The 25779-nt window shown below is 45.3% G+C and overlaps 1 pseudogene; it reads right to left on the bottom strand.

Moving 5' to 3' along the window:
- Window positions 1-3245: 3245 nt before the first annotated feature.
- Window positions 3246-3364, bottom strand: LOC118591669 (annotated as a pseudogene).
- Window positions 3365-25779: the final 22415 nt, after the last annotated feature.

The raw sequence follows: 25779 nt of genomic DNA, 5'->3' as shown, positions 1-25779 counted from the left end.
GGTTGTGAGCCACCATGTAGGTGCTGGGAATTGAACTCAGGACCTCTGGAAGAGCAGCCTGTGTTCTTAACCTCTGAGCCATCTCTCCAGCCCCTGGTTTTGTTTTTTGCTTATTTGTTTGTTTGAGACTGGTTCTCACTGTAGCTCTGGCTGTCCTCGAACTCACTATGTAGGCCAGGCTGGCTTTGAGCTTACAGAGACCCTCCTGCCTCTGCCTCCCAAGTGCACACCACCACCCCTGGTTTATGACTGTGCTCTTTGTATCCTTCAAATCTAGCCCAGTGCTCGGCATATGGTGGTGCTTAGCAACATATATCGTGTTGGGGCTAGGGATGTAGCTCAGTGGTGGAACTCTTGCCTGGCGCGGACCAGTCCCTGGACTGACCATAGCACCCCAAATAAGCAAACTAAATCTATCTATCTGTCTGTCTGTCTGTCTAGCTATCTAACATCTACCTATCATCTGTCTATGATGACTTTGGTTAACAACAATATGTTGCACCCTTGAAGATTTCTAAGAGAACTCAGGATGCTGATGCATATTCTAATCTTGGCAATTGAGAGACAGAGGCAGGAAGATCAAAAGCTCAAGAGCGCCAAAGGCCTGGAGAGATCGCTCAGTGGATAAAAACACATAATGCTTTTGCAAATGACCTAATTTTGGTTCCCAGCACTCACATCAGGCAACTTACAACTGCTTGTTGTTCCAGATTCAGAAAATCCAACACCCTCTTCTGTTCTTTTCAGATACCTGCACACATGTGTGGACACACACACACACACACACACACACACACACACACACACACAACATATGCATGGATGAAAATAGCACAGTCAAAGCCATTATTTTATACAACTGATGTACACTAATAATAAAAATTTAAATTATAAATTTCTCAAATTACAATAGGCAATACAGTAAAACTGTCTAACTTTTAAAAAGATTTGGAAGCGAACAGGCTTCAAGTCTTCTTATCATGATATACATGTTAAGCAACCACATGAAGTAATCATGCTAATTGGCTGGATTTGGCCACTCCACAATGCCACATATTAAAAAAAACAAACAAATGTGCCTACTTTTGTCAACTAAGCAAACAAACAAACAGACAGCTGGGCGGTGGTGGTGCACTCCTTTAATCCCAGCACTTGGGAGGTGGAGGTAGGTGGATCTCAGTGAATTCAAGGCCAGTCTGGTTTATAACAAGTTCCAGGACAGCTTGAGATACACAGAGAAACTCTGTCTCCAAATAAATAAATAAATAAATAAATAAATAACCCAAGAAAAAATTGGCTGAACAAATAACTAAAAGTGGGAAGAATGATGGTAGTGTTTCACAAACTTCCAAAAAGAGAAAGGGAAAAGTCTACAAAGAAATACACTAAAACCCAAAACATGTAGAGGTAGGTCAACAGGGGACGCAGGGAGTAGGAAGAAAGGCAGGACATGGGTGACTTTGATATGTTCTACTGTGCTCTTACTGGTCAGCTGGAACTTGCATATTAAAAAGATTAAAAATAAGCCGACAGTGGTGGCGCACGCCTGTAATCCCAGCACTCGGGAGGCAGAGGCAGGCAGATCTCTGTGAGTTCTAGGCCAGCCTGGCCTACAGAGCTAGTCCAGGACAGGCTCCAAAGTTACAGAGAAACCCTATCTCAAAAAACAAAAATCAAACAAACAAAGAGATTAAAAACCGGGCTGGGACTGGGACTGAGTTGGTAGAATGCTTGCCTGTTGTGCACAAAGCCCTGTTTATGAGCCCAAGCACTCCACAGATTAGGTATGGTGGTGCATACCTATAATCCCAGCAATTGGGAGGTGGCGGCAGGAGGATTAGGGATGTAAGGTCATCCTCCTTGACCTGTAGACTCTGGAACAAGGCCCTGATCTGAAAACAGAAACAAGACCAAAGCAGGGCTGGTGGAGACGGCAGATGTAGCTCAGTTAGTAGAGAGCTGGCCTAAGGTGCATAAAACCCTGGGCTCAATCCCTACCACCCTATAAACAGCATGGGGTGGTGCATACCTGTAGCCTGAGTGCTTAGTGTGTGAGAAAGCATACGTAGACAGGCAATGATAAGGGAGTCGTCTGGGACATTTGTGTGTATTGAGGACGAGGTGGTGGCAAACTCTACCTCTGAGCTACAGCTCTAGCCTTTGGTTTTTTGGAGACAAATCCAGGCTGGCCTCAGACTCCTACTCCTCCTGACTTAACCTCCTGAGTGCCAGGATGACAGGCCTGGGCTCCAGAGGCCTGGGTCACCTTTGATCCTCCTTTGCTTCCCTTGAAAGACAGGGCTGACCTCAGACTTGCTATGCAGAGGAGGGTGGTCTTGAATTCTTAGTTCACCTGCCTCACCCCCGGGACCATCAGTGTATGCTGGATTTAATGCTGGATTTCGTTTGGGGCACTGCTTGTGAGAGAATTATAGAACATTTTTGGTGGAGTGTGGAACTCAACACAGTGGAAGCCCTCAAGGATGCAAGGTCCTCCACTGGTCTAGGGGCACTGAATGGGCTGTATTTGAGTCTAAAGCCATCAAGGATGAGCCCCTTCTCAGCTACCACCTCTTAGAGTCATCTGCAGGAAATCTGATGGAGCTCCACTTCTTTGAGATACAGACCTTCTGGTGGCCAGGAAACTTGAACATGAGTCTATTCCGGGCAGGACTGTTCAGAAACCTCCATCTCTCTCTCTCTCTCTCTCTCTCTCTCTCTCTCTCTCTCTCTCTCTCTCTCTCTCCAAACCCCACCTCTCAGAGAATCTCCAACAAAGAAAAGGCACCAAAAAGCCCAGTTCTGTATTCTTGGTGGCTGCGGCAGCTCCTCCCCTAAAGCAGTGGGTATTTGACCATACATGGGCATAAATCCAACTTGTGGAGGACACATCATCACCCCTCACCTACAGGGTACATATGCTCCCTGCTTTAGTTCGGCCTCATGACTTCTCCGACCAAGATCTCTGGGGCTGGAAGGCTCACCTGGGAGTTGCTTTGCTCAAATATGTCTGTTCTTTTGCTTTTTCAATTTGGCTTATTGCATCAGTGGAGAAACCTATCATCGAGTTACACAGAAAACCTATTAAGGACCTCACACCTTCCTTAGCCTGCAACTTGGGACGAATGGACACAATGACCTTGCCTTTGTGAACCCTAACCACTGTACCTTGGAGTTTCTCAAAGGTGCCTACCTGTCTGGAGCCTAAGCTGGGGACATTACAATCAGAAACATGAACACCAGAAAACTGTATCCAAGATGTCTTAGAGAAACCCATGGAGGCAAGAGGCTACATTTGCCACCACTGAGGCCACTGTTTCCAGCCTCATGAGGAAAGGGATCTGGCAGATTTAGTTTGCTGCAGACGGTTGAGGGCTTAAATTTTTGTTTATTTGTTTTACTTATTTTATGTGCATGAGTGTTTTGCATGCATGTGTGTGCACCATGTGTGTGCAGTGCCCACAGAGGTCAGAAGATGGGGTCAGACCCCCTGGAACTGGAGTTAAAGAGGATTGTGTGCCGCCACCACCACATGAGTGCTGGGAACTGAACTCGGGTCCTGAGCAAAAGCAGTAAGCATTCTTAACTGCTGAACCATCTCCCCAGCTCAAGGTTGTTTTGCTTTGTTTTAAGTGTGACTAGCTCTTGGCTCACCTGGAAGGAACAAGCACAGAGAGCAGCATTTCAAGAGTCTGAAAAGGCAGATTCTGGGTGGGGAGTGGAGGGTCAGGCCACCCAGTGGGAATCTCTCCTCCCAGGAGAGTCAGTCACCTTGCCGTTGTTCCTGACAGTCTGAAAACAAAATAAAGATGTTCAGGGCTTTCTCTTCAAAGCTCCTGGTAAGGATGAAGCAGCTGTCCCCAGGGAGGGATGCAAACTGATCCAGGGGTGAGACAGGAACTGGGGAGGGCAGGACCGAGCTCTCTGGATGGTGAACTGGCAACAGCCATCAATTACTCGCAGTGAGTCACAGCCCAAGCTGGGGTTTAAAGACAACAAACAGGAACACATAGAGAGGCTGAGCGGGCTGTAATAGGACTCTTGGTGAGGCAAGAGTCACTGGCGAGAACTAATGGAGTTGTCTTTCAACTCAGGCACAGGTTAGACCCACTTCTCATTCTGGGCATGTCCTTGCTCCAGAGCGGGCATGTGAGTAACTGGAAAAGAGGATTTGATTTACAGGGACTGGGTTGGACTGCAGCTGGGACCAAAGAGCAGGGTGTGCCTGAAACAAGCCTTCCAAGTGGAGCAGCTGGGGTTCACCCCTGCAGGACACTGCACCCCGCATCTTGATATTCAAGGATGTGCCTTTGGGTGAGCACACAGCCCTGTCCAAGGGTCCTATTTCAAAATGCCCCTTCCATTGTGGGCTAAGAGGTTGCAGCAAGCTCTTCTGTCCCTTTTTATCTTGAGGGTTTGGTGGGAACTCCTGAGACAAAGGGGCTCCCTTGGGAGAAGAGCGGTGTAATTTGAGACCCAATGGGGGAGGGGCTGTGCCAGCTCTCTCTGTTCTTCTTCCCCCTCCCTCTCTTCTTTTCCTCCCTCCTTTTCTCCCTCCCTCCTTCCCTCTCTTCCTTCCTCCCGTCCTTTCTACAGGATTTCATATAGTCCAGGCTGCCGGCTGAGGACAAACTTGCGCTTTCTAATCCTCTGTCTCCATTTCCCAAATGTTGTATCAGACACCTTGCCTGGTTTATGTGATGCTGGGGATCAAACCTGGGGCCTCATGCATGCTATCAGAGCATTCCACCACTGTGCTACATTTGAAGCGCCCCCTTTTTCCTCCATTAACGTACAAAAGGCTGGAGAGATGGCTTAGTGGTGAAGGGCACTGCTGACCTTACAGAGGAGCCAGGTCATGTTCCCAGCACCTATATAGTCTCTCACAACTGTCTGTACCTCCTGTTCCAGAAGATCCAACACCTTCTTCTGACCTCCACAGGCACCACATTCCCATTGGTGCACAGGTATACATACAGGCAAAATGCTCAAACACGTAACAGTTTTTTAAATTAGCATGCAAAATAATGGGCTTCCTTGTGACACTTTCACACATATGTGTTATTATATTTCGTTATAAATTGTCCTCCTGTGTCACTCCCATTTAGGGTTTATCTTGAAAGCCATGGGCATGGAGCAGGGACAGGATACATCATACAGAGAGGAGCTGTTAACCAGGTTCTTCTAGAAGCTCACATCCTCCCTCGTCATGAATGTCTCTGGAACTGTTTTCAGGGTAGCCCTGGTTTGCTCAGTAATCCCCCAGCCTCCTCCCACACACACCCCCAAAATCTGTTCGTAGCCAGAGCCCTTCTGTGTCCTTCTGTGTCTTTCAGATCTTTCAGTACCACTCAGACATACTTCACACCTGTTGTCTGCTCAGGCAGAAGAAGCCCACCTAGAAGCCAATTGTGACTTCTTAGACTAGCAAAACACCCTAAGCAAAGCTGGGTTGTGTGTATACAGTTGTACACAGCTCACTCTTTTGGAGGCCCAAAGTCCAAGACCACATAGCATTGTGGCTGGGTCCCCAACATGGTGGAGCTTTTGTGTGTGCTAGGGGGATATCATGTGTTGAAGCAGGAAGCTAGAGAGTGGGGGAGTGGGAGTATGGGCTAGCTTTTCTTTTCCTTTTCCTTTTCCTTTTTTTTTTTTTTTTTTTTTTTTTTTGAGACAGGGTTTCTCTGTGTAGTTTTGCGCCTTTCCTGGATCTCGCTCTGTAGACCAGGCTGGCCTCGAACTCACAAAGATCCACCTGCCTCTGCCTCCTGAGTGCTGGGATTAAAGGGGTGCGCCACCGCCGCCTGGCCTAGCTTTTCTTTTCTTTTCTTCTCTCTCTCTTTTTTTCCCCCCTTTGGCTTTTCAAGACAGTGTTTCTCTGTGTAACAGCCCTGGCTGTCCTGGAACTCACTCTGTAGACCAGGCTGGTCTTGAACTTGAAGAGATCCACCTCCCTCTGCCTCCAGAGTTCTGGGATTAAAGGCATGCACCATCATGCCCCTGCTTGGGCTAGCTTTTCTATAGAAACCTTTTCTCATGAGCACTAACACATTCTATAAGACAGTATTAAACCCTTGCAAACTGTGGCAGTTTTAACCATTAACTTGACACAATTTAAAATCAATCATCTGGGAAGAGAGTCTTACCAAGAAATTATCTAGATCAGGTGGGCCTGTGGGCATATCTGAGGGAAGACTGTCCTGAGGGTTCATTGTCATGAGAGGACCCAGCCCATGGTGGGTAGCATCAATCCCTAGGCAGGGGCCCCTGAACATCGTAGGAGGAAAGAAATCGAGCTAAGAGCAAGAAAGGAAGGAAGCAGTCAAGAATCCACATGTGTATTCTCTTTCTGCTCTTGATGTAATGTTTTGTAACATTTTAAACTCCTGCCCTGACATCCCCACAGTAATGGCTTGTCACCCGGAACTGTGAACCAAACAAACTATTTCTTCCATAAGCTGCTTTATGTTGGGGCATTTTATACAGTAATAAAGCTATAACCCAAGGGCAGCCCTACAATGGCCTAACTACCTCCCACAAGGCCCCATCTCTCAAAATTCCTATCACCTGTCATATCACCATGGCAACAACTGAACTTCTAATACATGAAATTTGGGGGAACAAACCACATTGGAACCCAACGCCCATCGTGTAACAGGCACAGCAACCAACTTCAACAGCTTTTTACAGGCAGTAATAGCATCTGCCAACCTCAAAGAGCTCTGCAGACAGCTGTGGTCTTTGCAAGTACCTACAGGCTCTGCAAACTGCTGCATAGTTTAAACAATCCCCATTTTAAAATGTAAGCTCAAAATTTTGACGCAATTATAAACATGAAGCTCTGCAAACAGGGCTGACTTCTGCAAATGATGGTGCAGTTTGAAAGGCTGTAGACTTGGCCAAAAAAAAAAAAAAAAAAAAGTGACAGACTCCCAAATCCCTCTAGTCTGCCAGCAACTGTGGGTGCTGTAGTAGCTGAACCATATAAATGTCACACTGTAGGAGCCGGGGAAAGGCTCAGTTGGTAAGGTGTTCATTGTACGTGAGGACCTGAGTTTAGATTTCCCAGCACTGACACAAAAGTTAGATGTAGTTTCAAGGGCTAGAGGCACACAGACAGACTGATCTCTCAAGCTCGTTGGCCAGGCACCCTAGACAAATTGATGAGCTCCAGATTTAATGAGAGACCCTCTCTCAAAACATAAGCCGGGGAGTGACTGAAAAGGACACTGACATTGACCACATGCACATATACACCTGTGTGTATACACCCCTCATGCACATGAGTATGCAACACACACACACACACACACACACACACACGTAAAGAACAACGATCAACAGGAATACAATTGAAGGTTCCAATCCCAAAAGACTGCTAGGGTTTTTTAATCTGTTTATCACTTATTCTTTTCACAAGAAAAATCTTTTGGGGTAAAGATGGGGAGGAGTGGAAGACAGACAAACACATTTGAACAAGCCTTAGCCGGGGAGATAGCTCAATGGCAGTGCACTTCCCTAGCATGCACAGGGCTTTGGGTCTGGATACTGGTTAGGGGCTCTGCTTATGTTGGAAAGAGGTCATCTAGATGAGCAAACACAGAGGGAGCTGTTTTTGTGTTAGCATGGTGCCAGGCGCAATGGAAAAGGGGAAGCATCATGTCCTCTTACTGTGTGTGGAAATTCAAACAGCCCTGAGCCTTTCTGCCAGCTGTTCTGAATACCTGCATGCAGCTCAGATTGATTCCTCTGAGTCATGATTACTGTGTATCTAGTATCCCTGGTTAGCTGTGGCAATAAAATCCATTATAACCTGCCTGAGTACTGCATCTAAAGGTGATTGACACTTCTGCTGAAGGTTGCTGGCATCGTACCTGGGAACACCTTCTCTGTACAGACAGAAACACTTTTAAGTGTGGATCCAGACTCTGGGTGGGACTGCATGCACAGCACTATCCCAACCCACGATCCCTGCAGGCTCCTGAGTGTCTTTGGGTGTCCATGAGAATGAGAGTGAGGTTGACATCACTGCTCCATCACAGCAGAAAAACAACAACAACAACCAGATGATAGCAATGGCAAGTATCAAGGGTGATAATGAGAGTGAAGAAAATGGTGATAATGAAGATAAAATTTCTTTTCCAAAGATGTCTTGATAGGCACAGAAAACTGGGTAGGAAGTCATTGTCTCTCAGTGTTGAAGACCTATTGTGAAGTGATCTTTTTTTTTTACACAGTGAAGATGTGTCACTCTGATTGGTTTAATAAAAAGCTAAACAGCCAATAGCCAGGCAGGATTTCCAGGCAGAGAGGATGCTGAGAAGAAGGGAAGTCACCAGCTAGATGTGGAGGAAGCAGAATGAGCAAAATGGAGATGAGGTAATGAGTTTGTGGAAGAATGCAGATTAAAAGATATGGGTTAATTTAAGTCATAAGAATTTGTTAGGAACAAGCCTAAGCTAAGGCCAAGCATTTGTAATTAACAAGAACTCTCTGTGTGGTTAATTGGGAGCTGGCAGGTAGGACAGGAAAAGAATGGTTAAAAATGGTGCCCAATGTGGAGCATATATTTCTACATAGGAAAAGAAAACTTCCAAAAACACAAACACAGAGCCGGATGCAGCTTCCTAGTTCCACAGTCTCTCAGGCAGACCCCATTGTGTAGAGACAGGTCTCCTGGTCACTGCCTGCGGGTTTGAGCCACCAGCATGCCATGAGCTAAGCTGTGCAATGGGTTTAAGGTTTGACTCATGCTGTCATAAAATGCTGAAGATGTCCAGTAAAACAAGGTCCAGACAGGAAAAGAAAAAAAAAGTATAGATAGTCATAGGGAAAAAATAATTTAAAAATAATAAAGTAGCCAGGCGGTGGTGGTGCCTGCCTTTAATCCTAACACTCGGGAGGCAGAGGCAGGTGCATCTCTGTGAGTTCCAGGACAGTCTGAGCTACAGATTGAGTTCCAGGAAAGGCTCCAAACCTCCACAGAGAAACACTGCCTCAAAATAATAATAATAATAATAATAATAATAATAATAATAATAATGTAAAGTCTTTAAAGAAAGAGTAAAGTAATCTAAAAAAAAGCCACATAAAGATGGAAAATATAACAGGGAGTTTGGACCTTTTGTGGTGCTTTGTTAATTTTGAATTTTTTAAATGCTAATAAACGGAGAACAACAGCTGTTGAGAGACATTAGATTGTGGAAGGAATGGCTGAATTAAATGAGCCTGTAATACTTTTGAGGTGTCTTGGCTTCAGAATGGAAGTTCAAAATGAAAAATGTATTGCTTTGGGGAAGAGATTATGCTTTTGTTTCCACAGAAAATGAAAGGCTGTGAATTGGTTCAAGATAAAAGAGGATCAGGTTTGATTGGGGAAGACACCCTGAAAATCCTGGCCATATACATAAAGAAATAAACCTAGAAAAACTACAAGACAGGTAATATATATTTTAACTGCTCAAGCATAAAACAAAAAGACATCTTTGGCTGGCTTGTGCACAACTCACAGTCTGTACTTGTGTTAGTACAAATATGCATGTTACCTTTGAAAGTTTGTGGGTTTTCAGAACAAGGGGACCAGACACCAATGAAAATGGGTGGCCCAGGTGATCTAGCATCTCAGAGTGCCTCTGTTGCAGTTTCCTCAGAGTTCTGTGTCCAGAACATCTTCAAGGCTGCTGGTTGAGAAGGTCCAGCCTCACAGACTATTCTAACCACAACTTGACCATTATCCTAATTTTCTCAGGGTCCCCCAAAGATGCCATCACCTGCCAAGACAACAAGGAGCAGTCTAGAGAACATGACACCCAAGAGGAGGGGTATGTGGGTTTTGGCCTTTTGGTGGGTTATGGATGTTTGTCATTATTTGGAGGGTTGATTACAAGTTGTTACTGGTCATGGTCAGGGAGAAAGCTAAACAAAGGAGATTAGATTCAGGAATCTCTTTCTGAGGGGAAAAAGGAGTATATAGTATAGAAATGATGGGATAAAAGGGTGGATTGTTGAGTCTACTTTTTTTTCTTTCTTTTTTTTCTTTTCTTTTCTTTCTTTCTTTTGTTTTTTTTTTGTTTGTTTGTTTGTTTGTTTGTTTTTTTCAAGACAGGGTTTCTCTGTGTAGCTTTGCCCCTTTCCTGGATCTTGCTCTGTAGACCAGGCTGGCCTCAAACTCACAAAGATCCACCTGGTAAAGGCATGCGCCACCACCACCTGGCGAGTCTACTTTTAAACAACCAGTAATCTCAAATATTTTACATTGATATAGATCTTTGTATATTGATACAAATTTAAGGGGTTTTTTTTTTGTTATACTGTGTATATGTTTCTATTCTTGTTTAAGGTATTATATCTATACAGCTTATTTTAAAAGGTTATATAAAGTTTTAATCTTTAAAAACTATTTAGGACAATAAAGAAGGCAAGTTAGTAGTTAGTCACCTATAACAAACTCGTAGTCATGCTTAGTATGTTTTCAAGGTTATACAGAGATATATTTTTAGATAGACAGGTGATCTTCAAACATTTCAAAGACTTACAGAATACAGCATTTTAAATGTTTTAATAACATAAGGCTTTTCATAACAGTGAGAAGTGTATGCTTCTGGCAGCATCAATCTAAAAGGATGATGGGCATCAAAGAATCTCCATATGGAGTTTGCTTTCTACGAGGCAAAGTTAGTCACTGGGCAAGAAACTGCCTTGCTTCAGATGCTTACAGTATGCTGTCCAAACTGGATAAACAGGACACAAAGGAGAGTGTCTAACAAACTTTACCAAGAGAAAGTAGGAAAGTCTTTCAAAATTCCCACTTCACCAAAAAGTCTGTCAGACATTCTAGGCCTGTAGAACCCTGGGTGACTGTCCAGGCAGCCAGATGTTTCTTCCATTTGTATAGCTTAGGAAGTTGTTTGTCTGCACTTCCTGTTTATTCAAGTAACAGTTTATCCTTCTGGGTCTCTGATGGAGAATACAGACTATATAGTTATGATTTTACAGTTTTCCTTGTTACCAAATTCAGGGGAAAAAACTTACATAGATGCAAAGTTTATAATGTTGAGAGACATAAAAGCTTAAAATTGTTTATCTAAAAAATATGGTGAGATGTAAAAAAGATAGTTTTTTGGTTTTTGTTTGTTTATTTGTTTTGGTTTGGTTTTTGTTTGAGACAGGGTTTCTTTGTGTAGTTTTGGTGCCTTTCCTGGAACTCACTCTGTAGCCCAGGCTGGCCTTGAACTCACATAGATCCGCCTGGCTCTGCCTCCCAAGTGCTGGGATTAAAGGCATGTGCCACCACTACCTGGCTAAAAAAGATAGTTTTAAGATGGTAATACAAGTTGCAATAGAAAATGTCTAGGTATAAAACTTTAAATTCATCAAGATAAAGTAAGATAGATAATAGAATGTTTTCTCTAAATATGCCAAATACAAACGGATTGGACAAAGTGAATATTAACTCTTACTTGATAATTGTTCTTATGTATATAGTTTTACTATTTAGAGTTAAAAACCCTTCTTTTTTCTTTAGACAAAAAGTGGGAAATGTTGTGGAATAATCCTTTTGTACACTGTGAAGATGTATCACTCTGATTGGTTTAATAAAAAGCTGAATGGCCAATAACTAGGCAGGATTTCCAGGCAGAGAGGATGCTGAGAAGAAGAGGAGAACGTGCCAGCCAGATGTGGAGGAAGCAGAATGGACAAAATGATATGAGGTAATGAGCTTGTGGAAGAATGTAGATTAAAAGATATGGGTTAATTTAAGTTATAGGAATTAGTTAGAAACAAGCTAAGGTCAAGCATTCATAATTAATAAGACGTCTCAGCTGGTCGGTGGTGGTGCACACTGTGATCCCAGCACTCTGGAGGCAGAGGCAGGTGGATCTCTGTGAGTTCGAGGCCAGCCTGGTCTGCAAAGCTAGTCCAGGACAGGCTCCAAAGCTACAGAGAAACCCTGTCTTGAAAAACCAAAAAAAAAAAAAAAAAAAAAAAAGTCTCTGTATGGTTATTGGGAGCTGACAGGTGGGCAGAGAAAGACTGGTTACAAAGACCAAAGTCCAGTTGGCAAGGTTGGTTCCTTCTGGGAGCTATAAGGGAGACGCTGCTGCATGCCCCCCCCCTCTCTGTCTCTCTCTCTTTCTCTCTCTCTTTCTTGTTTTTTGTTTTTTGAGACAGGGTTTCTCTGTGTAGCTTTGCTCCTTTCCTGGAACTCACTCTGTAGCCCAGACTGGCCTTGAACTCACAGAGATCCACCTGCCTCCGGCTCCCAAGTGCTGGGATTAAAGGCGTGCACCACCGCCGCCCAGCATGCCTCTCTCTTGCACCTGGAAATCTCTGGCATTCTTTGACTTGTAGACCCATCACTGATCTCTGCTTTTGTGTTTTTGTGCCTTCCTCAACATCTAAACTTCTCCTTTTAAGTAAAGACACCAGCCATGTTGAACTGAGACTCATACATGTAACCTCATCTCAACTTGATTATCCATAAGGATTTTGTTTCCAAGGTCCTATTCTGAGGTACCCAGAGTTAGGATTTTAACGTCTTGTGAGGAGACATGACTCAGGTCATAACAGTGATGGTGATGGTACTAGTGTGGTGGTGGTGACAGTGGTGATGGTACTAGTGTGGGGTGGTGGTACTGGTGAGGGTGATGATTGTGGTAAGGATAGTGGTAGTGATGGTGATGGTTGTGGTTGTGGTGATGATGATGGTGGCAGCAGAGATGATAAGGTGGTGGTGGTAGTGGTATGGTAACAGTAGTGATGGTGATGATGGTGATGGTAGTTGTGCAAGGAGATAGTGGTGGCTGTGATGGTGGCAATAATGATGGGATGGTGGTGGTAGTGTAGTGGTGTGATAGAGTGGTAGTGATGTGGTGATGGTGGTGATGGTGGTGGTGTGATTGGCCAATGAAACTGCTGGAGACAATGGTTATGATGTAGAGGAAGAGAAGAACATTCTTCAAGTTGGAAGTCTGGGTCTCACTTTAAGTCAGTCTTCACACTTCCAAAGTAGCAGGGACCTCAGGAATGCTCTGCCTGGAATGCTCTCACCAGCACGCCCAGTTTTCCCCGTTGGTTACTTTTCTTCCTCCTGACTGAGCTTCGGGGTCTCATCTGTAAGAGAGGCTGCCCAGTCCCCTGTCTGTGGCATCTTTTTTCTGCTTACATGGGGTTGCTGGTTACGGGTTCCATGACTGTGTTCTCCAATAGATGCTATCATGAGGGCAAAGATCATGTCTAATTTCCCTTTGGTTGCCTATGAAAGTTTATTTTACTGTTTAATTTATCATTTTTAGTGTGTGCATGTGTGTGTGTGTGTGTGTGTGTGTGTGTGTGTGTGTGTGTGTGTGTGTGTACGTAAGCACATGTGTGTATGTGCATGTGGAAGCCAGATGACAACCAGGAAAGCTGTCCACTCAGTTTGTGCCAAGGTCTCCCATTGGCCTGGTCCACCCGTTACGTAGGCCAGGCTGGCTGCCAGCAACCCTCAGGACCTGACTCCATCTCACTGCTGGGATTTCAAGCCAACTCATCACACTCAGTCTTTCTGTATGGGTTCTAGTGATCAACACAGATCCTTATGCTTGAGCAGCCATTTCTCCAGCTCCTGCTTGTCACTATTTTCTGAGATAAAAATCTCCCTGTGTAATCCAGGCTGGTTCCAAACTAGTGATTCTCCTTTCCCAATCTTCCCAACATCAGCATCACAGACAGGCACCACCTGGCCTGGCTTCAGTGTCTGCTTTGCCCTCTAAAGTAAGACCAGCCATTGACACACACTATGGCTAGCATACAGTCGAGGCTTAATAAATACTCATTACATTAAAAAAAAAAATGAGGGAGGGTTAGATGTGGTGCACATGCCTGTAATCCAAGCACTTGAGGGGTGGATGTAGGAGTCTCAGGAGTTCTGGGTCAGCCTTGCCTACAAATGGGCTATGTGAGTGAGACCCTATCTCTGCTGCAGGGAATCCTGCAGAGAAAACTGCTCGGAACGCCAGGAGGTGGTGGTGCACGCCTGTAATCCCAGCACTCAGGAGGCAGAGGCAGGAGGAACTCTGTGAGTTCAAGGCCAGCCTGGGCTACAAAGCGAGTGCCAGGACATCCTCTAAAGCTACAGAGAAACCCTGTCTCAAAAAACAAAAACGAAAACAAAAAAAAAAAGAAAACAAAACGAAAAGAAAGGAAAGGAAAAAAGACTGCTGGGCCATGGGAAGTAAGCTGAAGGAAGTCTCTATTAGCCAACTGGTGACAACGCTGAGTGTTTGGGGATCTCAGTGTAGCCCCGAGTCTTTCTCCGAGTGAACCTTTAAGCACAGCAATCTTGTTCTGGTCTGACATACTTCCGTTAATAGGAACAGTTGGCCAGAAGCAGAACTACAGAAGCCAAAAAGCAAGGTTAGTATATTTAGAGACTTTCCCAGAACTATGGGCTTTAATGGGTCAGGTCTCTGTTTTAGTATCTAGCAGGTAGTCCTGACTGCATGCTGAGTTTTACAGCCTGAGTGGTACTGCCATCATGGCATTGGTGATACTGAGGTCTGGGGCCTGTTACAGTCTCAGGAAACCAAAACAAACAAAGGAGATCACAAGAAAACAGGGGTGCCGGGTTTCTTGTGAGTGGACAGTGCCACATGCCTCACTCCCCTTATGTCTCTATCTGATGGAAGGTTCCAGACACAGTTTCAACTGAAAGATTGCCTGTTCAGACCTTGCCCATCTCAGGTCCATAATAAACACCTAGGTCATTGAACTGCAGTTGGCCCTATGTTTGCCATGACTCAGGGACTTGAGGATCATGATTTCCAATCCTATGTTCTGGGTTCCCATTTCCAAACTGAAAACAGAGGCCCACCAGGTGATGGGAACATTCATTCAGCCAGGAAGGCAGGAAGTGAGTTCCTGCAGCCAGAAGCCCTGTGTGGACAATTCCCAGGGTCTGAGCAAGCAAGGCTCAAGGCCCTGCTGGTTGATATGTCTCTGTATAAACAGACAGCAGGGCGGTGCTTCGGGAACTGGGTAACTGTCGCAGGAGATAAGGCACAGGAGTCCTGAAGCCTCCTGGCCAGCCTTCATTCCAGCAGAGCCTGCTCTGGTGTTTGCTCAGGTGTGGTCTCCCCAGCTGCAGGGGTGGTTGTCCTGGGGAAGACGGGGTTAACGTGGGGGTTGAATAATAAATAAGCACGTGTGCCATGGCAACAGGACCACCCCTATGCAAGCTCACAGTCTGGAGCAATCCGGCTGCTTCACTACTGCTGTCCCAACTTCAAGACACTCTGCAAAGCACCTGGTCGGTCACATTTTGTTCATTCATTCATTCATTCATTCATTCATTCTTCACCCATCTATCTACTCATTCATTCACCTTTTATGTTTTCAGACAGGGTCTCAGTCTGTAGCCCAGACTGGCCTTGAACTCATGCCCATTCTGTCCGAGTCTCTAGTAATTCTGAGATGACAGGTATGCACCACCACACCCCACTTTTACTTTATTATTTTATGTTTTTACATTTTTATTATGGTGTGTGTGTGTGTGTGTGTGTGTGTGTGTGTGTGTGCATGTTTGTGCTTGTTCCACCATAGATGTGTGGAGGTCAGAGGATGACTTTCAGGAGTCAATTCTCTTCCATCTTGTAGACCCTGGGGTGGGACTCAGGTCATTGGACTTGGCAACAAGCACCTCTGCCTGATAAATTTTTTTTCTGATTTATTTATGCTTATGAATGTTTTGCCTGCATATATGTATGTCTACCACATGCATGCAATGCTGGTGGAGGCCACCACGCTTGTGCTGGGAATCAAACCTGGGTCCTCTGCAAGAGTAGCCAGTGCTCTTAATTCCTGAGCCATTTTGAAATAGCAAACACCAAACCATGCTCCCAGGAGAAACACCAGACCAGGTTCTCGTGAGTCAATGGTCACACTATTTTTTTTCAACTGGTGGACACATGACCTCATCATGTGTTTCTACTTCAAGATGCTTTATTTAACACATCTTTCTGATGATACACCTTGAACCTGGGATTGAATACCCGAGTAAAGCTGAGTTCAGCTTCTGTGATTACCTGTTGGGTACATTGCAGCCTTCTGGGCTCAGAAATGCCAGACGGTTCCCCTGCCCTGAATTTGAAGTCTATTTTAAGCTGCAAAGTGACCAACCCAAAATACAAACACACACACACACACACACACACACACACACACACACACACACACACATCCTAAACTGGATTTTAAGAAGGTCCCTTGTTGACAGCCTGAGAACTGAAATATGAAGGCAGAATGTCAACTGTCTGAGAACTGAAATATGAAGGCAGAATGTCAACTGTCTGAGAACTGAAACATGAAGGCAGGCTGTCAACTGTCTCACCTTGGCTTGGAGAAACTGTTCTGGGCAACTCAGGTTTTTCACCTGCTTCTACATTTCCAGACATGGCTGCTAAGGAGACAGGAGCATTGAGTTTGGGGTGGTAAGGAAATTCTAACCAGTATAGACAGATTCCTAAGTACAGAGTCTGCCAGTAAGGGGAACATGTGTGTGTATGTGTGTGTGTGTGTGTGTGTATCATCAAAACTGAGTTCATACCCGTACCAGCTTCCTATTCCTTCCAACCCTCCCCGCTTCCCCTGGGAGCCAAGCTGCTCTCGATGGTGAGGGCCTTGGTTCTCCACGTCTCTTCTGTGCTAGTTCATTGGCTCAGCTCATTCAGATCCCCTCTCCTACCTGTTGCTTCCAAGCTGTGTCCCCCAAAGTCCAGCATATTGCTTTTGCAGGGTACCTGCATCCACAAGGCCTCACTCCTCAGTTGCCCCCAAGCTGGAGAGGGAGGAAGGAAAGCCCCAGGAGCACCCTCTTTATCTATCTTCCCCTGCCCTCAGGCGGTCATGCTATTTCTTTTCTGTCAACTTTTATACCTGAATCTCAAAGCAGGGACGCTTCGATGGCCCCACCTCAGCACCCACGGGGCTCCAAACCCCACCCAGGCTTGAGAGAGAGCTCTCCCGGGACAGCTGCTGGGGTGGGCTCATTAAAAGCACTCTGGGACATAATTGTACAGCCGGGGCTGACAACCTCTGCTTCTAGGACAAGAGGGAAAACCAAGTTTCTTCACGGAGCCACCTCTGTACAGTGTCCATCATGACTGTACTAATTTGTATCCCGCCTCAGGCACCTGTTGTTACAAGTCTTTCTTTCTTTTTTTTTTTTCTTTTTCTTTCCTTTCCTTTCTTTTTTTTTTTTTTTTTTGTGAGAATTGTTTTTACTGGAGGCCTTGTTGTTAGTGCTGGTGGCAGTGTTTTTGAAATAGGGTTTTGCTGTGTAGCTCAAGTTGGCCTAGAATTCAAAATCCTTCCACATCCCCCTCCAGAGGGCTGAGATGACAAACATATATCAGTCACCATGCCTGTTTCCTGTGATTTTTGGCCTGAGTTTCTTCAATTACTGTTATGTCTCAAAAAGCTAGAAGAAAAGACACAAAAAGTTTTTACCATGAAGATAGGACCCATGATTAATGCTGGGGTATGGTTCACTGGGAGAGCGCAGGCTTAGCATGTGTGCATTACCGTGTACCAGGACCAAGAAGCAAAAAGCCCATTAAGTCTAATTTGTGCTGCCCATATACTCTTGGATTCGTGGCCTTTGCTGGAGTGCGGTCAACCCACCAGGAGCCACACCCGTAAAGAAAACTGACCCTCCCCTAGAAGCTGTCTGTTGCCAACAGCCACTCGGCTAGGGGTGGGACTTTGAGCCCCTCCTCCCCCCAATGCTAGGATTTTATCTGGCTTGAGCTTACACAGGTGTTGTGCATGCTGTCGCAGCTGCTGTGACTTTGCAGCTGCCCAGCTGTGTCCAGAAAACACTGTCTTCCTGTAGTCATCCACCGCCTCTGGCTCTTACGTTCTCTCCACCCGCAATGATTCCCAGAGCCTTGGGAGGAGGCGACGTGATGGAGATGTCTCATTTAGAGCTGAGCATCCCGTGGTCTCTTATTCTCTGCATCTACACCAACTGTGGGTCACTGTGTTACTCATCAGCTAATGGAAGCTTCTCAGATGAGGGTAGAGAGATGCACTAATCTATGGGTGTAGATTCTAAGTCATTTGAACTACAAGGTCTGTTTAGCAGAGTGATGTAGTAGGTTTTCCTCGGGCTTATTACCTACCTCTCTAGCCATAGGTTCTTGGCCCTAACAACGAGAGGAAAAATGAAAAAAGAGGACACAACTGGGTGGGTTGGGAATTCCGGAGGGATGGATCTGGAAAGAGTAGAGAGAACATGATCAAAATACATTGCATGACATTTGCAAAGAACTAATAAAAAGGGCAAAAAAAAGCCTGCAAACAAAAACGTTACATAATGTACATTTTAATATACATTTATGGAAATATCCATGGTATTTCATTATTATTTACTAATTTATGTACTAATTAAATTCAACTTTAAGTCAGACATGGAAGCACACGCCTTTAATCCCCCAGCACTCAAGAGGTAGAGGCAGGTGGATCTCTGTGAGTTTGAGCCCTCGCCTGGTCTACAGAGCGCATTCCAGGCCAGTGAGACCTCATCTCAGAGACAGGGAGAGAGTGGGAGAGATTGATCACAGGTAGATTAGTTCTGAATTGAAGGAAAGTGTGTTTATCCTCAGCCTTCCCCACAGCTAGGGTAGCCTCCAACAAAGATACACATTTCATGTGATGAGGATAGGCTTGGCTGCTTAAGCTTTTTCCAGGACAGAAAGAGATTTTCTGTGTGTACATACACGCTTTACACACCTCTCAAAATGTGCTCCTGCTTGTGTCATAACACCTTCCCCAGGGAGATCTTGTTATGCTAGTGTGTTATGACAAAGGTATATGGAGGCTCAGCCACAGCCTGGACCAATGCCTCATCACGGCGGTCACTTGCTGGGATGGCTCATCTTTACTATCCACTTAATTAGACTTGGAATCACTACAGTAACACACTTCTTTGTGTGTGTGTGTGTGTGTGTGTGTGTGTGTGTGTGTGTGTGTGATGGTGGTGGTGGGAGTGGCACTATTAGGAGGTGAGGCCTTGTGGGAGGAAGTATGTCATTGTGGGGGCGGGCTTTGAGATATCTTTTGTTCAAGCATCCCTCAGTGTGACAGTCAGTCGCCTTCCTGTTCCCTGAAAGCCAAGATGTAGCCAACACATCTGCCTGCACACTGCCATGCTCCCCACAATGATGATAATGGACTGAACCTCTGAAATTGTAAGTGAGCCACCCCAATTAAGTGTTTTCTTTATAAGAGTTGCCGTGATCATGGTGTCTCTTCGCAGCAATGAAAGCCCTAACTAAGACAGAAGTTGGTACCAGGACTGGGGTATTGTTGTGAAATGCCTGACTATGTTTTGTTTGGAGTAATGGGGACCTTGGGACTATGGATTCGAAAAGCAGTTGGAAGTTTTAAGTGCTGCTTAATAGGCCATACTAGTGAGCATGGAAGACCGTGGTGCTGAGTATGATTTGATGAACTGTCTGGGGTTACTTCAAGGTTTAGAATTTTAGTATGTTACCTAGAGACCGTTCTTGTGATACTTTGGTGAAGAAAGCAGCCTTTTGCCCTTGTTGGAAGAGTCTGCCTGGGGTTAAAGTGAAGAGTTTTAGATTAATTCCCTTGGCAGAGGAAATCTCAAAACAGCCTAGTAGAGTCTGTTTTGTGGCTGCTAATGTTAACTCCAATGAAGATAAATAGCGAAAAGGAGCAAGTTGAGCAAGGAAAAATATTTGAGGAGAAAAAGGGCACCACAAGGAGGAATGGAGCTAAATCCTGTGTTCAAGGAGATGAATGGATTACAGAATGGAATAAAGGGAGTGGTGACCTCAGGGCGAGACGCCAGCCAGCTAAGTTTCCAACGTGTGAAAGGAATTAAAGAATGTTTAGAGTCAGGTGTGGTAGTGCACACCTTTAATCCCAGTACTGGCAAGGCAGAGGCTGGCAGATCTCTGAGTTCCAGGCCAGTCTGGTCTACAGAGCGAGTTTCAGGACAGCCAAGCTCAGGCAGTGAAGGACAGAAAAACTGATGAAGATGGAATTGAACAAGGGTGCTGTGTTCCAGCCCCAGCAAGCAGCAGACCTTGGCAGCTTCAGCCGTGTGGTTCAGAGTTAAGGACAGAACAAAGGAGTTATGGAATAAAGCCACTGAGGCCAGGTATGTGTCAGGGGTGTCTCTGAATGGAGGCCTGGTAGAGAAGCTGTTGCATGAAGCTGTGAAGTTGAAGCCTGGATTGCCTTGGAGACCCCAAGATGTTAGAGATGCCAGAGTTGTGAGACATCTGCTGAGGAGAGCTGTTAGCAGGGAGTGGAACCAGCCCAAGAGAAAGAAGTGTGTTGCAGTCAACGAAGCTGAAAGGAGTTGGAGATCTGAAGAGCTTTTTGACACCAATCGTGGAGATACAGAGTTTGGATTTGCCCCGATGGTTTTCAGTGTTGCTTTTGCTCAGTATTTCCTCATTATGCTCCCTTCCCTGCATTTTGGAAAGGTGATGTAGATCTTGTGGCATTACATGTTGGACATATGTGATCTGCTCTTTTATTTGGATTTTCACAGGGGGATTACAGTTAAGAGATTGCCATGCATCTCAGAAGAGACTTTGGACTCTCTTTTGAAGTTGGACCAAATACATTTTTGCATTATGATGTGGCTATAAGCCTTTGGGGGCCAGGGAGTGGAATGTAGTGTTTTGAAAGAAAATGACCCCCAAAGGGAGTGGTACTATTAGGAGGTGTGGCCTTATTAGAGGAAGTGTGTCATTGTTGAGGCGGGCTTTAAGGACTCTTGCTTAAGTTTCCCTCAGTGTGGCAGTCAGTCAGCTTCCTGTTGCCTGCAAGATGCAGGACTCTCAGCTACTCCAGCACCATGTCTGCCTGCATGCCACCATGCTCCCCACCATGATGATAATGGACTGAACCTCTGAAACTGTAAGCAAGCCTCCTCAATTAAATGTTTTCGTTATAAGAGTTGCCATGGTCATGGTGTCTCTTCACAGCAAAAGAAACTCAAACTAAGGCTCTGATGTGTGTGTGTGTGGGGGGGGTTCTAGAAAGGAGGGAAATGTGGGTGGCATCATGCCATGGGCTGGGGTTCTAGGCTGCATAAAAAGAAGAAAATGAGCCGGGTGGTGGTGGTGGTGGCAGCGGCACACGCCTGTAATCCCAGTACTCGGGAGGCAGAGGCAGGCGGATCTCTGTGAGTTCGAGGCCAGCCTGGTCTACAGAGCTCGTCCAGGACAGCCTCAAAAGCTACAGAGAAACCTTGTCCCCAAAAACCAAAAAGAAGAAGAAGAAGAATAAGAATAAGAATAAGAAGAAGAAAAAAGTGAGTTGGGCACCAGCAATGTGACTACTCCACACTCATGCAGCCGTGCCCGACATGGTGGACCATATTCACCCCCCCCCCACCCCACTGTGAGCTAAAACAGACTTTTCTTCCCTGAAGTGGCTTCGATCAGATATTTGATCACAGCAATGAGGGACGTAACTAGTAAACTGGCCTAAACCAGACTGTGTGAAGCTCTCTGCTTTTATTTGCTTGGATTGTGCCTGATGTGTGATCCAGTCTCAATTTGATCATTCCACAATATACACATATATTAAAATATCAACCCATAAATATATGCAATTATTTGTCAATCGAAAACAAAATAAGGATCGGAGAAATAGTTCAGTGTCTAAGAGCACTTGCCTCCCTCCTCAGGGACCAGAGTTTGGTTCCCAGCACCCACAGAAGGAGGCTCATAACTGCCTCTCACTCCAGCCCTGGGGGATCCAACGCCCTCTTTTGGCCTCTTCAGACAGTGCGCTCATGCAGCATATCCTCACACAGACACATAAATAAAATAGAAGAAAGAATACACATCACACTCTCTGCAAACTATGCCATCTTGAGTAAAGCCCTGAATATTACAGAGACTCAGTTTACCCACCTATAAAATACAGTGCACGGTACCCACCCTAAATGTTTAGTTTCGTGCTTTGGATATTTTATGTTTTTATTTCTCTGAGATAGAGTTTCATATAATTCAGGCTGGCTTCAAACTTGTTATGTAGTCAAGGATGACTTTGAAGTCCTGATCCTCCTGCTTCAGTCTCTTGGGTGCTGTTATTACAGGTGTATACTACCATCCTGGTACCTACAGTGATATTATATCATGAACATCACTGACTTTAAGGTCCCTGTTTACCTCCCGGTACCCTATCCTCATGATGACTCTCCTCACCCTCTGCTGATCCAAGAAAGACCACAAGATGCATCCCTGGGGGTCCTTCTGGCCCCCACACCTTCCACCACTGCTGTCTTGCTTCTCAGAATCACATTTACTCAGACTTTTCAAATGTCTCTTCCTCCAAGAGGCCTTCCTAAATCGGCTGAACCTTTATTTCCTTCTTCACGTTCAGGGCCATAGTGTGTGTGTGTGTGTGTGTGTGTGTGTGTGTGTGTGTGTGTGTGTGTGTGTGTATGTATTGAATCTAGGACCTCCTGTATGCCAGGTAGGCTAAGCACGCTACCTCTGAGCTACAGTCCTCATTTGAGCCATGGTTGTGCATGTCTCTCTGTGTGTTTAGGGTATGTATGTGTGTGTCTGCGTTCATATGTATGCATGTGTGTACAAGTGCATGCACAAATGTGTGCATGTAAATGTGGAAGACAGAGTTCAACACCAGGTTTTTCCTTATTGCTAATTTCTTTCTCCATGACCCAATGTCCTCCTAACTTCATGTCTTTTCTTATTATTGTTATTATTAATCTTTTGATAAATCCACTGGTTGCAGTCTGTGCTGTCCATATATTTGTGGGTGTAGGACCTTCCAGTGGGGCGTGGTTAGTCTACCAGCGACCAAAAGCTTAACAAAATCCACTCTCCCTGCTCCAGTAGCCGTCAGCTGTAATCAGTTCCTCACCTAAGAGTGGGAGTACACACACACACTCACACACACACATACACACTCACACATACACACATACATACACACATACACACTCACACACACACTCACACACACATACACACATACACATACACACATACATACACACTCACACACACATACACACTCACATACACACACATACACACACTCACACACATACACACACTCACACACACTCACACACATACACATACACACACACACACTGTTCTGTACCCTTTGTGGGGAGGGGTGTGATAGAAGCGTCCTGTTTGTGGCCCATTGCCTTGACCCTTGAGTGTGCTTGAGTCAAAGGACATTTCATTTGCAATACCACCCACCCATCACCAGGATGTTTCCCCAGAGCTTTTCATCACCCTACACAGAAACTCCAGCCATGACGCAACGATCCATGCCCTCCCCTGGAACCTCTAATCCGCTCTCTGTTTCTGTGCTCCCGATAACGCTGGGTGTTTCTTCTGAGCGGAGTCACACTGCACCTGTTTGGTTCCCTTCACTGAACACAGTGCTTGCGAGGTTCAACCACGTGTAGCAGGGGGCAGAGAGCTCTTCCTTTCTATGGCTAAGTGTCAGCCCGTCACGTGGCTCATGTCATTTTGTTCATCTACTCCTCTCTCAATGGACACTCAAGTTACTTCTACATTTTTATCCCTGTAAATAATGCTGTGAGTGAGTATGTTTGAATCTCTACTTTAGGTCATGTTTTTAAAAGTGTGTGTGTGTGTGTGTGTGTGTGTACATGTATGTGCAGGAATGTGTGTGTGCATTTGGAAGTCCTGCCCAGCAATTAAAGAGCCCTGGATAGGGCTGGAGAGATAGCTCAGTGGTTAAGAGCACCGACTGTTCTTCCAGAGGACCTGAGTTCAATTCCCAGCAACCACATTGTGGCTCACAACCATCTGTAATGAGATCTGGTGCCTTCTTCTGGCCTGAAGGCATACATGCTGGCAGAATACTGTATATACAATAATAAAATAAATCTTAAAATATTTTTTTAAAAAAAAGAGTGATTGCTTTAAAAAAAAAAAAAGCCCTAGATAAATACCCATGGGGGAAAAGACTGGAGTGGAAAAGATCTCTGCTTTGAAGGCTTAAATATTTTAGTATAATTTTAAAACACAATATATCCACCTGGTTCAAAAGTTAGTCAGTCCCCCACACACACTTTTTTTTTTTTCATTTTCTTCCTGTTTTAGTTCCCTTTCAACATTAGCATCTTTTTTTTTTTTTTTTGTATTTTGTTTTTTTATTGTTTTTAGATAGGAGTTCACCCTGTAGCCCAGGCTGGCCTCCAATTCATAGTGGTCCTCCTGTTTTAGCCTGCCAAGCACGGTCCTGTGAGCAACACAAGTGTCCTCTTCAATAGATCATCTGTGCCTGCTTGGAAGAAGCCATCACATTGGGTCCGGGAACCGTCAGCATCTTCTCTCAGAAGAAGAGGGCGGGAAGTACATATTGGTGGAGGTCAACCGGCAAGGTGATCCGTCTTTGAGCCTATGGGGAAGCCAGCATGGATGGTGGCTTCCCCACACCACTACTGCGTTAGGGTCATTCGGGCACCTGTCAATCATCTTCACCCAACACACTTACTGGTTCCCAGGAGGGAACTCAGGTGGAACTGGGCTTTGATGTGTCATTGGGACCTTGTAAGGAGGTGGCTGATGCCCTCTACCTCTCCCTAAGGAAGGGATACTCCCGAGTCACCCTGCCTAGCACCATATGCATCCTGAAGGTGGTTTTGTCAGTACATAAAGATTTCTCCATATCCTCATTTGCCTCTCCACTGCTGTGATAAACACCATGACCAAAAGCAACTCAGAAAGGAAAGGGTTATTGCATCGTACAGCTTACTGTCCTTCTTGAGTCACTGTCCTTCTTGAAGGGAAATCAGCACCGGAGGAAGGGGGTAGGGTGGGGCAGAAACGAAAGCCAAAGCCGTAGAGGAGTGCTGCCTTCTGGCTTGCGCCCCTTATTATTATTATTATTATTGCTTGCTTATTATCAAGAATCACTTGCCTCAGGATGGCAACATCCACAGTTGGTGGGGCCTTTCCATATCAATGATTAATGAAGAAAATCCCCCACAGACTTGCCAGTCTTACAGAGGCATTTTCTCAATCCAGATTCCCTCTTTCCAGATATGTCTAAGTTTGTGTCAAGTTGACAAAAACAACCAGCACCGCACCCCAGTACCACCTGTCCAGGGCTAGCAGTGCCCACAGTGGGCTGGGTCCTCCCACAATCATCCATCAAGAAAATGCCCCCACAGATTTACCTACAAGCCAACCTGATGGAGTTTCTCAGGTGACAGTCTCCCCTCCTAGCTGACTCTAGCTTGTGTCAAGTTGACAAAAACAAACAGGAAACCCTAACGATCATAGGCCCCCATTCTTTTACCCAGCTGTGCGATGCTCTGTTGTTCAGATACATCATCATTTGGAACGGGTGCTGCCCTAAGGATGAGCATTTAGGTCGTCTGCAACTCTTGTCTGATATTTACAAGGCTTCTGTGAACAGCCTACAGGTACCATTTTGCATATCCATGATCCGTAGGATAAATTCACCTCAGGACATTGAGGGGAACACGAGTCTTGGACGTTGGTCCTGTTTATGTGTTTGCTACCGACAGAGCTGACTCATTGTTTTCCGTGTGTCTGGGATATTCTTAGCCTTTATGGCTCAGTGGTTCTTTAGAAGAAATGGTGAGGCCGCCTGGGAAAGCAGGGGCCCTTGGAGGAGCCTCTGATGGGAAGTGCTAGGTTAGGAGTGGGTTGGTAGTGGAAGGGGCTGGGGTCAGACAACTGTACACTCAGAAGTCTCATGGTCCAA

Source organism: Onychomys torridus, chromosome 9, assembly GCF_903995425.1.
Source record: "Onychomys torridus chromosome 9, mOncTor1.1, whole genome shotgun sequence".
NCBI classification, from domain to species: Eukaryota; Metazoa; Chordata; class Mammalia; order Rodentia; family Cricetidae; genus Onychomys; species Onychomys torridus.
Note: the sequence above shows the minus strand (reverse complement) of the source record. Positions and strands in the feature narration are given on the sequence as shown.